This window comes from Tamandua tetradactyla, chromosome 18 (genome assembly GCF_023851605.1).
Source record: "Tamandua tetradactyla isolate mTamTet1 chromosome 18, mTamTet1.pri, whole genome shotgun sequence".
Classification (NCBI taxonomy): Eukaryota; Metazoa; Chordata; class Mammalia; order Pilosa; family Myrmecophagidae; genus Tamandua; species Tamandua tetradactyla.
The window spans coordinates 50,255,653-50,272,549 of record NC_135344.1 but is presented as its reverse complement, the minus strand read 5'-3'; the positions used below and the strand labels follow the sequence as shown (position 1 = coordinate 50,272,549).

Here is a 16,897-nt window from a genome sequence, read left to right as displayed (position 1 = left end):
AGAAAAAGCTATACTTAAACAGGTATAAAGCATTCTTTTAGAAAATATCTGATTTGAACTATTTAAGAATAAGGTGAAATGTATCTTGATATTGTGATGACATAAATACTTCTATACTTGTTTACAAAAAAATGCATTAAAAAAAGCTTTTCCTGGAGGAATAGGAATATAAATCAAAGAATGGAGCTTTTAAGTAAGAGATAATAAAATATCAAAAAATCCAACTGAATAACATCTAAAAATTTCATTCTACTCTTAAAGGATCTTATAATTGGATTCAGTCAAGTCGTACGAGGAAAACATCCCATGAGAATAGTCAGAGGTGTTAAAAATACTTCAGTCAGAAATTAGGATATCACAGAAATACAGAAAAATTAGCCATTAGTGAGCTAAAAATGTTTTTATCTTTTTATTGTGAAAGTAACCATTTTTTTAGTCTTTGTAAGAGTCTAAGTCTTGATTATGGAGACAGTACAAGAGCCTGGAGATGGTGACTGAATATTGTTCCTTGAAGCAAAAGACAACACGTAGGAGAAATTCGTATGTAATTTCATTTAGTGATCAGCATCGATAACTTGTATGATTTGGCTGCAAACAGGAGTATGGTCAATGGATTTCCTCTCCACGCTTCCTACTTTGGACATTTGTCAGTAATCAAACTTTAGCTCTTATATATCTGGAATGTTTGGGGCTATTTATTGCACACTGCATTGTAAATGTGTAGATACCAAATAGAAGAAAAATGAATCTGAATCTTAGCTTTGGAATGTAAAATCTAACTACTTAAAGCGTAGTTTTGATAAATGGCTAATTAAGATATGTGTTTTGCATAACAAAATTCCAGTTTGCATTCTGTCAATCTTAAATTAGCATTATAATTGCATTTTGGATAAGTATGAGTGTTTCCAAGGTGCTGGAAAGGAGTCCATTTGCTTCTAGTTGTAGATGTGTCTTTCACAGTTGTGTTTCCAGTATTGGTTTGGGAAGTAAAAACTTTTTCATCATGAAAATCAAACCCAATGTCAAACCAAGCCTCATATGAATTATTAAGAAAAAAAAAAAACAATCCCACTTTTGAATGAATCAAATTTGAAACAGTAAGATTTATATTTCCGTTTGTGTGAAGTTGTGCATATAATCACTTTATTTAAGTTACGCTTCATTAATTCTCATCAAATTTTTTCTTTTGTTTTTGCACATTGCACAATACTGGTATTCTATCAAATAATGACGATTGCTGATTGATACTCACAAGCAAGATATTTTACTTTTTGTTCTTAAATTAGGATCCTACCCATATATTAATTGTCACTATTATGAACTACTTGAAATGTCATTAGAATGTGTACATTTAGGAGCACTGAAAAAAAACCATGTTGCTCATGTGCAAACATTGATCCCAAAAAATGAAATCAGAACCAATTTCCCTGTCTAAGCCCGTTGGTCTTGCTTCATTTGGGAAATGATTTTCTGGAGTGTTCTTAGGCATGTACCAGGTGCCATGCGGAGAAGTAGAAGGAGGAAGAGTTCCTCCGCAGTGTTGAAACCCGCTAGGTACACAGTAATAGAACTTTGAGGGGCCGAGAATAACATCTGAAAGAGAGTGGGGTACATAATCCTTAGACTGACCAAATAGAACTTCTGCAGTTTTTCTTTTCTTCTTCTTCTTTTTTTAAACTCTGAAAGACACTTGCAAAGTTGCTTTAGACCTCACAGTCCCAAGGGCAAGACAGAATTTAAATCTGCAGATCTGTAACGTGACGTGCAATTAATGCTCTATGAGCCGTTTGCCAGAAAAGAGTTCAATGGTCATCATTTAAGACACTGTGATGATAATTTCAATTACTAGCTAATTTCTAAATTTCAGAATATACTTTATTTTTTTTTTTATCTTTTAAGTATAATTACATTTCTTCCTGAGTCCTCATACTAGCTGAGAGCGAAGGCCTTTGGCACTTGACTATTTAACAGGAGCATGCTGCTACAAGAAAAGTGAAAGTAGGTAACAATTCAACAGGAAACCATGATTTTTTTTCCCCAGTGTTTTGTTTGGAAGGAGGAGTCCATTCTTAATTGGCAAGTTAGCAAATAACCATCCTAATAATATATTATAGGGTTTATCACATTTCATGAAAAAGGAATCCTGGAGGCTACCTTTAAACTGAAGTCAAGTTAAAAAGAGAAGCTTTCAAAGAAATCCAACAAGAAGAAATCCAGCAAGGCACTGCTAGTTCATTTCATCCATCCTTTAGACAGGGTGGCTCCAGCCTGCGCGGACAGCAATGGGGTTAGCAGGACAGATGTCAAACGAAGTATGGAACGTGTGATCAAACCAAAATTCAACATGTCAAAAATTCCGAGGGAGCAGAAAGATGAAAGGACACATTATACTGTGTCTACTTTGTTTTTTAATTCCATGTATGTGTGTTGCTTTGGTGTGATCATATAATGAACTCAAAAGAAATTGACAAATCCCTCAAAGATAAGGACTGAAGAATCTCTCTCCAGGAAACTTAGTCCATATAGCAAGGCCTTGAATTCTTGTTGGTGGTGATTAGAATTAATCCACTAAAAGTTCCAGTGGATTAAAGTTCCAGTCATCCAGTTGACCACATAGAAATAAATGGGGATATTCAGGGATCAATTCAGTTGTTATGATCATATTTTTCCCTAAAATAGTACATGGGTTTGAAGTTTGCCATTATTTAAAAGAGTCTTTTGCCCTGGAGTTTTGGAAGAGTAAGTTGTTAGGTATATTCAGTGAGACCACAGATAGCAAAGCGGTCCACAGAACTTTTTCCTCCAAGTTCACTTCTTGTTGAATACTACCATAGGTGTCCTGGGATTCACTTTAGAACCAGCTAAGATGAGTAGTAGACACAGAGCTTGATAAACAAACCACTTGCAGATCAATCTTCACAGCTCTCTAAGTGAGGTGTAATCACTGTAAATCTTTTTTTGCAGTTGATTTATATTGCAATTAAGGCACAGAAGAAGCACACACAAGGCCAAAAGTGAAAACATAGCACACATTTTTCATGGAAAGTTCCCCCCCCATAACTCAGAGCACAAGAGAGTAATAGAATAAAAAAATTACGAAGAACTAGTCACACTCACTGACATGAGATGGGAGAATGCTAAGTCATCTGTGTTTTCTGTTTAAATGTATACATTTCAGTTGATTAAAAAAGCACATGATGAATTGATCTTACAGCTTATAAAAGCAATATTTCAGCTTCGGTGTTTTTTGTTCTTTTTTTTTAATCAAATATCTCCCAAAGCATTTTGACTGAAGTTTATTAACAAGGCAATGCAGCTATTAGTGCTTTGCAGTGCACTCTTGCAAAGTTAAGTAAGAGACATGACTTTTCCTATGCATACTGATCATACCTTCTGAAGGTCTAAAAGAACGCAAGATTGCATAGCTGAGTGGTTTTGAAGAAAAAGAATTGTTACTTTGTCTTTTTTTATGGAATGTTATTAGATTTTTGGCGGGGGAGCATTCATAAGAAACATTATATTGCTAGATTTTCACTGGTATTTAAAATATTACCAGATACAAAAAAAGTAACTTAGAAATTCAGGAAGACCAAAGCAGTTGCAGGCTGCTGAGGTGGATAACTAGGCTGCCTTCAGAAAATGTGGTGTAACCTTATTTCTGTTAATGAAAGATGCAAATAATTGCATTTTTGGTGACACTACCAAGTAATGAAGAGAAAATGATGCTTTAATTTTGCATTTAACATAGTAACAAAGGAATATTTGTCCCAAACCAACATGATCAAGACTGGAAAGTATTTCAAAATCCCTATTCTAGCTAGTTTGTAAAAAAGGTTCCAAGTAAGTTATCCACTGAACAAAAGATCATGCTCTGTGATCCTGCTAGATTCTTCCACACATGCATGACATTAAAAAATAAAATAACCAGCTGTGAGTAATAATAGGCCCTACTTTTTCTTTATGAAATAGCTTTTCCTACCTAGGATCCAGCTTGAGTGGTATTCTTTCCTAAGATTATTCTTATAAATAAAATTGGATAGTATTGGATATGTATTCACTCACTACACATTTATTTACATCTGCTCTACTTTAGACATTGCCCCAGGTACAATGGCTGATATTGAGGTCAAAGGTGGAAAAGTAGCTCATATTTTTCAGGAAAGGTCTTTTCCTCCCATAAACCAAAGCACTCAGACTTAAGGAATGTGGAAATACCTTCTCCATCACTACACAGAATGTGATATGGCCACAGGAGAGGATACTGCCAAAGAATTATTTGCCGGAAATGAGCTAAATCAAAATCACCAGGCATTCTAGAACTCTTAAAGACTTGAATTTCTCTTGTGAGACTTTGAGGGAGATCTCATGAAAGAGATGCTGTGTAAGCTGGGCCCCAAAGATGAGGCAGGAGACAGGAAAGCACGGGATATGCGTAGAGAACACTGACTGGTGAAGTGTTCCTGAGGGTACTAGATAAGGATGTGGCAAGGGTAAGTTGGAACCGCATTACTGAGGGTCTTGAATGTTACATTGAAGGGTTTAGACTTTACTCAGGGAGAAATGAGGGAACCATTAGAAGAATCGTGAACAAGGAAATGGCACCATCAAGGCTAAATTAATGGTGGGGTTATAAGCTACACTGGGTAGGACATGTACTTTCTCCTGTACCTCACATGATCTGACACAGTGAGAGACATGTGATCTTTGATAAAATAGATTTATTTATGGGTTAAATCTACACAGATGAAAATTAAATACACACACACTAATAATACGCATGAGGGCTGAAGACCCAGGAATGTTATCATTCAGGGTAAATGGTATCTTGAAAGAGTTCTAAAGTTACAGATATTAAGAATTTGTTTTTAGAGTTTACATATTCTCCACAATGCATGGCACAATCATAGATTTCTTAAAGAAAAAAGTATAATTAACCAGTGATTTTTTGACATTTTTTTTTAAACCTAGGACACTCGACTGTCTTTGTTTTTTCTTTCCTTCCATTCCTCCTATATTAGTTCTTTCCTAAATTGTTTATCAAATACTTATTATATCCAAGGCATTGAAGCCTTCACTAACTTTATTTGCCCATTTTCATACCTCAAATATGTTTTATAGGGCAAAGGGACTCTGAAAACCATGAGGACAGAGCAGTAAACGCCATGCCATAAGTTATTGTAGCAACTAGGGTGAAAATATAAATAAAAGGGTGAATTGTTCTACCAGAAGTTAATTGTGGACATTTGGCACTGAGAAAAACTTTGTCAAGGAGGTGGCTGTAATTCTTGGGCTTTCCTTCCTAGTAGAAGAAGAGACATGCCAAAAGGCACAGAGTTTTGACTGTCATGGAGACTTGTCAGAATTCCAAGTAGTTTCATTCAGCTTGATTGTAGAATATGAAGAAAGCATGGCTACAGAAATAGTTGGGAAGATTGAAAGAGAGCCAAATGATACTGTACACCAAGATTTACTGCTGCATGCTGGTGTTCTAGTTTGCTAGCTGCCAGAATGCAATATACCAGAAACAGAATGGCTTTTAAAAAGGGGAATTTAATAAGCTGCTAGTTTACAGTTCTAAGGCTAAGAAAATGTCCCAATTAAAACAAGTCTATAAAAATGTCCAATCAAAGGTATCAGGGAAAGATACCTCGGTTCAAGAAGACCAATGAAGTTCAGGGTTTCTCTCTAGTGAAAAGGCACACGGCGAACACAGTCAGAGTTTCTCTCTCGCCTGGAAGGGTACACGGTGACCACAGTCAGGGTTCCTCTCTCATCTGGAAGGGCACATGGCGAACACAGCATCATCTTTTAGCTTCTTCTCCTGGCTTCCTGTTTCATGAAGCAACCCAGGAGGCATTTTCCTTCTTCATCTCCAAAGGTCGCTGGCTGGTGAACTTCTGCTTCTCGTGGCTATGTGGTTCTGTTCTGCTCTCTCTGAATTGCTCATTCTCCAAAATTTTTCCTGTTTTATAGGACTCCAGAAACTTATCAAGACCCCCCCAAATGAGTGGAGGTATGTTGTCACCTAATCCAGCATAGCAACCACTCTTGATTAAGTCACATCTCCAGGGAGATGATCTGATTCCAGTTTCAAACACACAGTGCTGAATAGGGATTATTCTACCTTTATGAAATGGGATTTTGATTAAAACATGGTTTATCTAGGGGACATACATCCTTTCAAACAAGCACAGTTGGAGATTCATTGATGGGCCTATTTTAAAGGATCACTGTGAGAATAGCACATATTTAAGTGTGCTGTGATTATGATAAAGGATTTAATTTCAGCAAGTCACAAAATAGTGTTTACATATTGTACTTAGCAAGATAACTTTGGACTTTGGGGGTGGGTTAGTTCTGGGCTGATCCAGGACCCTTCATTAATAAACATTAGGGGCTGTTTTTAGTACTCACAAGATTCTAAAGTTGAAAAACTGGATAAATGAGTACAAGTGAAGGTTAGTCACAAGATTTTTACAGTCACAAGGGTACAAGATAATGGCAATACAATCATTATCAGAGATCAAGGCAGCTGGATTACAGTTCAAAGATTTCAAGTATTTCCCTCTATCTAATAGAAAGTAAAAAGGAATATGTATATAATAATTCGGTAATCATGATCATCCCTTAAATCCTAATTTCTTGGTTATATTTTTGCAGAGATAACTATATCTGTCATCCTACATTTTCAAACTTGACATAGTAAAGTTTCAAATGTTGTGGGTGAAAAAACTAAGAATCCTAGGTATGAGTTTAGTTGGGTTCAATTTAACTGGGCTTTAAATGTTCTCTTTTAATTCTTTGCTCTTTACCATAGACTAAATGAAGATTTGATTCATCTTTCTCTTACTTTGTTTTAAAAGCTTTAGGAAAAGCATTTCTTGCCCATAAACTTAACTTCATTCTGTGCCATTTATGAACTACCCCTCTTATATTATACTTGGTAAAAGGACTAGCATTAACAAAAATCTCATGTTTGCCATCTTGTTCTTCATAACATTGGAATTCCCAGATAACCTATTTCCAGGAAGCTTCAACCCATCAGAGGCCCTCAAAGCTTCCATACTGGTGAGAGATGGTGACATTTTTGATGAACTAACTTTGCAAGTAGTTAGGCTTGACTTCAAATTAATTAGCCACACCATTTGTTGAAATGACTATCCTACACATGGAATACCCTTTGAACTTTTTAAAAAATCAGTTTTCAATAAATTTTAGTCTATTTCTAGGTTCTTTTTTCTGTTTCATTGATCTTCTCTACTGATCCAATAATACAATTTTTATTACAGTAGCTTTATAGTAGATGTAGAAATCAAGTATTGTCATTTCTCCAACTTGGTTCTTTCTTTCCAGAGCTGTTTTGGCTTTTTTTATGTCCTTTGCATTTTCTTGCAGATTTTAAAATCACCTGTCAATTCTATGAAAAAGCCTCCTGGAAATTTGATAGGAATTGTTTTGACTCTTTAGATCAATTTGGGTAGAACTGACGTCTTAACAATACTTAGTCTTCTGATGCAGAAACAGGGCGTATCTCTTTATTTATTCAGGGCTTCTTTTAGTTTCTTTAAGTGATGTTTTTTAGTTTTCAGTACACTGGTCCTGTACTGAAATAGTTCATAGTTTTGATGATATTGTAAAGGACATTGCTTTCTTAATTTCAAGATCTGTACATTACTAGTATATAGAAACATATTTTGCATATTGATGGTGTGTTATTCAATTCACTAAGCTCACTTATTAAGCATTCAACTTTTTGTAGATTCCATTGGGTTTTCTACATAGATGGCCATGATTATGCCAGAAAAGATCATTTTAATTCTTCTATTCTAGTCTGGATGCTTTTCTTTTTTGTTTTCTTGCACTATTATACTGGCTGGGACCTCCAAGACAATGTTGAATAGAAGTATAACCAAGTGATATTATGTCACTTTGTATATAGTTTAAGAGCATACAATAAAATACTTCCCTTTCTCCTCTCTTGGCCTTATATATATTTGGTAAACTATGTACTATACTGTTATTATTTTTGTTTAAACAGTCACTTACTATTTAAAGATGCTTCAAAAATAAGAAAGGAGTATTTTCCTTAAAATTACCATTCCTGTAGTTGTTTATCCCTGTGAGTAGCTCTGTATTTCCATCAGGTGTCATTTTTCATCTGCCTGAAGGACTGGCTTCAGGTAGGGCATGTCTGGTAGGAAAAATTTGGAAAGATGAATTAAAAAAAAAAATTTTGAAGACCTTTAAAAAACTTTCACAGGCCTGAAAAAGTCTTTATTTATCTTCTTTTAAAAGATAACTTGCTGAGTATAAAATTCTAGGCTGGCATTTTTTTCCTCATTTTTTTAAATAGGGAACTTCTTCTCATTTGTGTTGTTACTATGGGAAATCTGCTGTCATCTGAATACTTGCTCCTTTGTATGTACCCAGCCTTTTTTTTGTTTTATCTCTGGCTGCTTTTAAGACTTTTGCTTTATCAATGGTTTTGAGCAAATTTGTTATAATGTGTCTTGATGAATTTTCTTATGTTTCTTGAGGTTGAGGTTTGCTGAACTTCTCACATTGGCTTGTTTATAGTTTTCATTAAATTTGGAAAAAAATGTAGCCATAATTTCTTCAAATATTTTTTTGTTGTTGTTTCTTCTCATTTTCCTCTCTTCAGGGATTTAAATGCTATGTCTGTTAGGTCATTTGAAGATATTCTACAGCTTACTGATACCCTTTTGTTTTTTTAAGATTGTTTTTCTCTCTTTCATTTAGGGTAGTTTCTATTCCCATATCTTTAAAATTCATTAATAAGTTTTTCTGTCTATCTGATTTGCCATTAATCCTATTTTTTGTATTTTTAATCTAAGGCATTATAATTTTTATCTCCCAAAGTTTGATTTTGTGTCTTTTTATATCTTCAATGTGTCTACTTAATTTTTAGACCATATGGAATATAGTTATAATAACCGTTTAATGGTATTTTATGCTAATTTTAACTTCTGTGTTAATCCTTTATCAGCTTTAATTCGTTGATTTCTGTCCTCACAATTGCCTGTATTTTTCTCCTTCTTGGTATGCCTTGGTAAGGTCTGATTAGATGCCATACATTGTGAATTTTACCTCTTTTTTTAGAGCTGGATATTTTTCTATTTTTATAAATAGTCTTGAACTTTATTCTTAGCTGTGGCTATTACTTGGAAACATTTTGATTCTTTTGAGTCTTGCTTTTAAGATTTCTTAGGTGGGGGTGGAGTGCAAGGGTCCTTCAGTGGTAGAATTCTTGACAGCCATGCAAGAGATCCAGGTTGGGTTCCTGGCCGAGTGCACTTCCCCCCAAAACAAAAAGTTCAACAAAAGGTGCTGCAATAGCGGTATAGTCACATGGAAAAAGAATGAAACGTGACCCCCACCACACAGCATGCAGATTCCTTAGGTGGGACCAGAGCCATATTTTGCCTAAATGTGTTACTCCTCACTGTTCAGGCAAGACCCTCCTAAGTACTCTACCCAACTCTCTGTGAATTATAAGGTTTTTCAGTCTATCTGGTAGGAATGGGCACATTTCCTGCCTCTAACAACCAGTTACTATTACCACTGATATTTCAGTGACTAAGAGTTTTTGTGTATGGTTCCAGAAATTACTAGGATCAGAGAGATGAAGGGGGGTTACATTATCACAATGCAGAGAACATCTTTGTTCTTGTACTATCCCTTTGTTATTTCTGCAAACTTGGGCTCCAGCCTTCCACAATTTTGTTCCACTGCCTCTTGCCATGCTCGAGGAATTCTTGACTATTTATTTACCCATGCTCGGTAATTTAGTGTTTAATTATGAGAGTTTTTTGTATTATTCTGTTGCTTCTTTGTCTACCCTGCCCAAGTTATCCATCAGTGTATCTTCCTAATCAAAACCAGTCTCTGCTTAGAGAAACTTTGGTGCTAGGTCTTGGTACAATAAGAATTTGAAAATGCACTCAACATTATCAATATTTTTAATATAATTAGAAAGTTGCCACATGAAGAGTACCTAACAAATTGAAAGTCAATATGAGGTTCCATTATTGGCGTCTTTATATACAATTGGATTTATATGTATTAGCCACTAATTAAAACTTATTTCTTGGTTTAGATTTATATTTGTCAGAGATTAATTACAATATAAGAAAACATTTCGAAATATTATTTAAAATACTTTAAATTTTAAAGGAAGCTTGTGTAGTGTCATTGGGACAAACAAGGTTTTGTTAAATATAATTATCTACTATTCCAATAAATTTTTGCTGTAATGGCAATTGTCTTAAAGTACTACTGTCTGAATTATTGCCAGAATATAGTGGTTCCTTTAATGAAATAATATACTGTACTTTGTTTTCAATGCTTACTTGTGCTTTGGTATTTCTATGAAACAAGCACATTTCTTTTTCTTTATGGTTTTATTTGCTGTTTCTTGATGGGACAGTTATCTTGCTAAGTACTACTGCTTTATATATTTTATCAAAAAGAAAAAAATATAGTCTGTGAAACTTGATTTATTGCACAAGCCTATAGCAATTGTTTTGCAATCCATTCATAGGTCTATTCTTTTTTTTTTGGTTAATACATATGTCATCTTATTTTTGGAGGCAATTTGCTGGTATATAATATTACTGAAATTATTCTGTGTTATAGGATAGTTTGGATGTATCATGGGGCCATGCCCTCTTATTATAAATGTAATGGTTTAACTGTTCACATTTAGTATTTTCTGCATCTATCAGTTGGCATGGTAATAGGCTTTATCCCAAAACTACAGATTTGATCTTTCTAGGGAGCAAATTGTATTTCTTATAAAGGCAAACTATCTCATTTCTACAGATTTATATCAATATCTTGGACCCTTTGCTTGCATATACAGCCTATGTGTGCCGTACTGTTGGTTAACTGTAGACCATCTTAATGAATAATGAAAATATAGGACAGACCATTTATTTTATTCCTGAACTCATCTTTGTAGCTCAAAAAAAAAAATAACTGGTTGTCTGGCCCAACTTAAAAGTGATAAACAGAATGTCCTTTTAAAAATGTTATTTATACTTGATAGGATAAGAATTAAGGACCCATTTTTAGCTCGTACATTTCTAGATACTTTAAATTTTCTTCTTATAAAGCAAGTTGGTGACAGTTTTTCACTGTTAACGTCTGTAAATTGACAATCCTCTTTTCAACAGATTCCCTTATTTTGACTCTCTGAATTTTTGCTAATGTACATCTACTTGTAATTAATGAGCTTATGAATAAATACAAATTGATAAAAGAGGTTTCTTATCATTCACATTCTAGAAATGCTAATTCATAAACTTTCTTTTACATATATTTCATGACTGGATTTACACAATTTCTCAAATTTTTTTCTAGTCCTAAGAGAAGGAAAATTAATACACAGGAGATATACCAAATGTAATTTTTTAAAGTAAATTGTCTTCTACCAGCCTTAAAAACCCACTGCCTCCAGGGCATGCCTTGTAAAAAAGTTTTTCAAACATGGATAAACTGAACCTGATTTTGTTCTTAACACTGCTCTGGTATTTTTTTTTTCTTAACATACAAGCATTCCATACGTAGTGCACAATCAATGGCTCACAATATCATCACATAGTTGTGTATTCATCACCATGATAATTTTTTAGAACGTTTGTATCACTTCAGAAAAAGAAATAAAAGAAAAAAGAAAAAGCTCATACATACCATACCCCTTACCTCTCCCTCTCATTGTCCACTAGTATTCCTATCTACTCAATTTATTTTAACCTTTGTCCCCTCCATTATTTGTTTATTTTTTAATCTATAATTTTAACTTATCTGTCCATACCCTAGATAAAAGAAGCATCAGACACAAGGTTTTCATAATCACACAAAAACATTGTAAAAGCTTTATCATTATACAATCATCTCCAAGAAACAAGGCTACTGGAACACAGCTTAACAGTTTCTGGTACTTCCCTCTAGCCACTCTAACACACCATAAATTAAAAAGGGATATCTTATAATGCATTAGAATAACCTCCAGGATAACCTCTTGGCTCTGTTTAAAATCTCTCAGCCACTGACACTTTATTTTTTCACACTTTTCTTTTCCCCTTTTTGATCAAGAAGGCTTTCTCAATCCCTTGATGCTGGGTCCTGGCACATCTCAGGATTTCTGTCCCACGTTGCCAGGGAGATTTACACTCTGGGGAGTCATGTGCCACGTATGGGGGGAGGCAGTGAGTTCACATGGTGGGTAGGCTTAGAGAGAGAGGCTACATCTAAGCAGCAAAAGAGGTTCCTTGGGGGTGAGTCTTAGGTCTAATTTTAAGTAGGCTTAGCCTATCCTTCGTAGGAATAAGTTTCGCAGGAGTGAACCCCAAGATCGAGGGCTCGGCCTATTGATTTGGTTGTCTCCACTGCTTGTGAGAATATCAGAAATTCTCCAAATAGGGAAGTTGAATATTTCCTCCTTTCTCCCCAGTGCCTCAAGGGGACCTTGCAAATACTCCTTTATTCACTGCCCAAATTACTCTGGGTTATATAGGGGCATCATACTAACCTGGACAAACCAACAAAATCTCATGCCCTAGTCAAGATTCCATATACTTATGGTGTTCAACTAAACTGACCATACAAGTTAAATTAAGAAATGTACTACCCAAAATATAAATTTTGCACCAAATAAACATCTCTCCCTTTGGTCTCACACAGATGCTGAAGTTTCATAATACGGACGAAATCATCCTTTACTCTGTATTCTGATTTACTTTAGTCCTATCCAGATCACCTTCATTCATATCTCTACTTGAAATATGATCCCTTATGGCTCTTTGTTTTTTCATTTAAAATTACTTTTTATTACCCTTTTAAACTGCAGACCATCACTTTCAAAAATTTTAGTTTTTGGAGGCTCCTTTCTATTGGGCTTCTCTGCGGGGCTGATTGTATAAGGGGTTCTCAAGAGTCAGAGATTACAATATGAGGGCTATATTTCTGTTTCTTGTTTTGAATATAATGGATACAAAGCACAACAAAATTTCCCACATAATATCAGTCCAGATCCCCAATTAGCTGCAAAGGCAAAGGCATGTAATTAAGATTATTTTTAAAGTTAGTAAAATAGTAATAGTAACCAAGTAATTTCCATTTTCCTTATGGCTCATTTTTATTGAAGGAATTATTTATTAGATTATTTCCTGATACGATCTTAGGTAATACTTTGATAAAGCTACCTGTTTTATTCATCAAATGTTCATAGAGAACCTATTCTAATGAATGCCTTCTGAGCCCTCTAAGAGGTATAATGCTGAATAATTCATAAGCCCTTTTCATAAGTATTGCCAGACTTATCAAGATATGTATATATCCTACAGACATCATATATATAGATCACATATGTATGCTAAACATATGACATATTTATATATATGACATATGCATGCCAAACCTATGTATTTGGGACTAAGGGAAATAAAACTGAACATGGTATTGTTTTCCAAGGTCCCAATCTACCTGGGGAAATGAATTCAAACTGTTTGGCTTTAATACAACTATCATGAGAGAAGTATAAGGTGGCTGGAGTTATATACCCCAGAAAAACATGTTTTTAATCTTAAGCCATGATTCCTTTGGGTATGAACCCATTGTAAATGGGACCTTTTGATGTGGTTACTTCAGTTAAGGTGTGGTCCAAGTGAATCAGGATAGGTCTTAACTCTATTACTGGAAGCCTTAAAGAAAAGGCCACATAAAGAAAAGCCAAAGGGAACAGCCAGAAGCTGGAAGTCTATGGATCCCAGAAGAGAAAGAAGATTCCTTTATGTGCATTCCATGTGACAGAAAAGCCAAGAACCGCGAAGATTTCCAGCCAGCCAGAAGATACCAACTTCAGTAGGTTTAGAGCCTTTTAGCCTCTAAAACCATGAGCCAATACATTCTTGTTAAGTCAGCCCTTTGTTTGGCGTTGTTTTAGTAGTAAGGAAACTAAAAGGGTGAATAAATGAACTCTGGATATACAGAGGCAAGAAGGATATTTTGACATTTTATGAGAGTTAAGAGTAAGCAGAGAGAATTGGGAGATGGTGATGGATATGACGTCAAAAGAACATGGGAAGAGACACATCTATCTTGTTCTGCACGGTATTCGTAACACCCAACTCAGTAACTGTTGAAAGAATATTTGTTCAACAAAAAAAGAAAGGAAGAAACAAAAGAATGAATGGTGAACAGTGATGCTTTGTTGAATTCCCAAACCAGAATTGTGGAAAGGTTAAAAGAGATACCTTGGTTAGAAACCAGGTGTCACATCCAATTAAAGAAATTTCACTTGCATTCATGCATTATCCCTGAAATGCCTTCTTACCATCTCCAAAGACTTTACATTAGTTGAGGCCACTAACCGTTCTGAACTGAAATAACGCAAGAAGCCCTAGCCAGTCTTCCACTTTCAGCCCCTTTCCATTCCCACCCCCTTCTACTTTCCACATAGCAGCTTGAGAAATCTTTTGAAAATTTAAATATTACCATCTCACTCTCTTTCTTTACATTCATCAATCCCCACTCCCCTTCCCACTTTCCCTTCAGCCCCATAATCCTCAAGCGTCGTGTCATGGCATACAAAGATGTTCTTACACTCTTCTGTAGCTATAGCCCAGTTGCCTTCTATATGAGTCATATGGAAATATTGTAATTACAGTAACATGCAAGGTTCTTTCAAGTCTAAGCTTTAGTTCTTTCTTTGCCCTTCGTTAGGAAAGTCTTTCCCTTTCTGTCTTTTTCCCTATCATAACTCTACATTGACATTGCTTCTTAATATGTCTTTTCCACCATAGATTGGTTATTTCTTAAGAGGATGAACTAAATCTGATTCATCTTTATATCTACAATGCCAACACATGTATTTGATAAATTTATTGACTTAATGAAAAATTTCTTCTTTCACACACACGTATACATGCACACATTAGTGACACGTATATATACTTTCTTACAGATCTTTTCCATGACTCAGCATTTTCAGGACTTTAAGAAATAGCTTCTCTGTCTATAACTTGGTAAACTAATTTACTCTTAACTCTCATAATTATCTATTTCACTTAACCCTTACACTTTGTGTCACTTGATTTTGCTGATCGTTTTCTATTCACATTTTCCTAGTGTTCCACAATCTCTTCTGGTCAACAAGAACTTGTGTAAGTCTTCATTATCTTAAGGCACTCAGTAATAGGTGTTACTTAACTACAAAATAAGTCCCAAATCTTGTTTCTAATAAAAAGCTTATATTACCATTTTTCCCCAAGCATCTTTCTCTTATCCATTTACCAGTGATGAAAGATTCCATTCTTTCTTCATTTGTTAAATGGTCTAATTTCTTTCCTGGTATGTGTGTGTGTGTGTCTGTGTGTTTGTGTGTGTGTTTCGTCTTTTTTTCTTTGTCTATATCTAGTATTAATTTACACATTTTTTACTTTTCCTTTGCCTGAGAAGTGATTTAAGTATATTCTCCACACTTTTCTTCTCTTTAGTTTTTGTAAGCTTTTTAAAATGGGGAAAGATCCAAGAATAATCATGATTGTTTCTATTTAATAAAGCCAGATAAGTGGGAGAGGAATAAGGGTTCAGCTGTTTGATATCTATATATTACTATTCTTGTATTATATTTATATGTGTATATAAGTTTAAGTGCATTTTGGTAGATTTTTGCATATTTTAACTAGTTATGAAATTTTGTACATAACCAAAAATATAGCATGAGTGTTTTATATTATAATGGTTTAAATCTGGGTAACCAGCTTAATGAATGTCTTGATGGTGGCATGTTTTCAACAAGTTAATAAGATATAAAATCAAATTCACAATTTTAGAAAAACCAATTTACCTCTTCTCTCTCCTAAAAGTAAAAAAAACTAAATTTAATGCTCTAAGTGACCTTAGTTCCTTTAAGAAAGTTTTAAAGAAAAATAACCATACATTTTATAATAAGATGCTTACATTCCAGGCAAATGCCTAAATAAAAACATACACTATTTTCAGTAATTATGCACTCTACCACAAGATACATAAGCCCTCTGACTGCAGTTATATACACTGAAAACCACCATATAAAATTTTTTTTGGGCGTTTTTCATTTCATATCATTTTCTTAATTTTCATCCCATCTATTGGTCTCCCCTTCTTCTTCCTTGGATAGATGACATATTTCTCTGCGGGTGAACCTTGGAATTTGCTAAGGTACTTGCCTTTCAACCTCTGATTTTTTGCTTTATTCTTTATATCCTCCTCCAAGTTCATTCACTCTCATGGCTTGGTTATAGCCTAGTAGAGAAAGCCTTCCTTGGTTATCCATGTGCCAGTCTGTATTTCAGTTGCTTTTAGAGTAAATCTACATGGGATCTATTTGACTAAAACCTTCATTTCCCTCGAGGTAAGAACCCTATCAATACTCATTTTTGTTATCCTTAGCGACAAAGCTTAGAGTCCTTTTTATTGTTGCTATTCTCCTGTTTCACCCAATGAGTTCATTCTTTCACTAGGTTCATGTGATTATTCCTCTGACATGTCCATCCTCTTTTTCCCTTTTCTCCATTTTCTTTGCTGCTATTTTAGTACATGAGCTTCTATTTGTGGACCTATGTTTTGACAGTAACTTCTAAGGTCCACTTCCTAAATATTTTCACTGGAAATCTAGCTAATATGAGTTAATTTTTTAAGATGCCCCTTGTATACTATAACTCTCTTAAAGTAACTATTCATTATTAGCTGCATGCACAATACGTATGTATGCATGTATGTATGCTTCTCTCTCTCTTTCTCTCTCCATCTCTCTATCTCTCTCTCTCTCTCTCTCTCTATTCCTCTAATCCCTAATATGGACTTTCTACAGCAGCATGCTCCTTTTGACATA

The 16,897-nt window shown here is 34.7% G+C and overlaps 1 protein-coding gene across 9 annotated transcripts in view; it reads right to left on the bottom strand.

Annotated features, from left to right (window-relative positions):
• CCDC178 (coiled-coil domain containing 178) overlaps positions 1–16,897 on the bottom strand; it is a 477,106-nt gene that overhangs the window by 1,651 nt on the left and 458,558 nt on the right. Inside the window, exon 22 of one of the 9 annotated variants that reach the window (XR_013165210.1) lies at positions 8,097–8,191. The exons of the other annotated variants lie outside the window; for them this stretch is intronic. The gene's annotated coding sequence lies outside the window, so the exon portion shown is untranslated. The remainder of the gene's footprint in view (positions 1–8,096; positions 8,192–16,897) is intronic. 9 annotated transcript variants of the gene reach the window in all.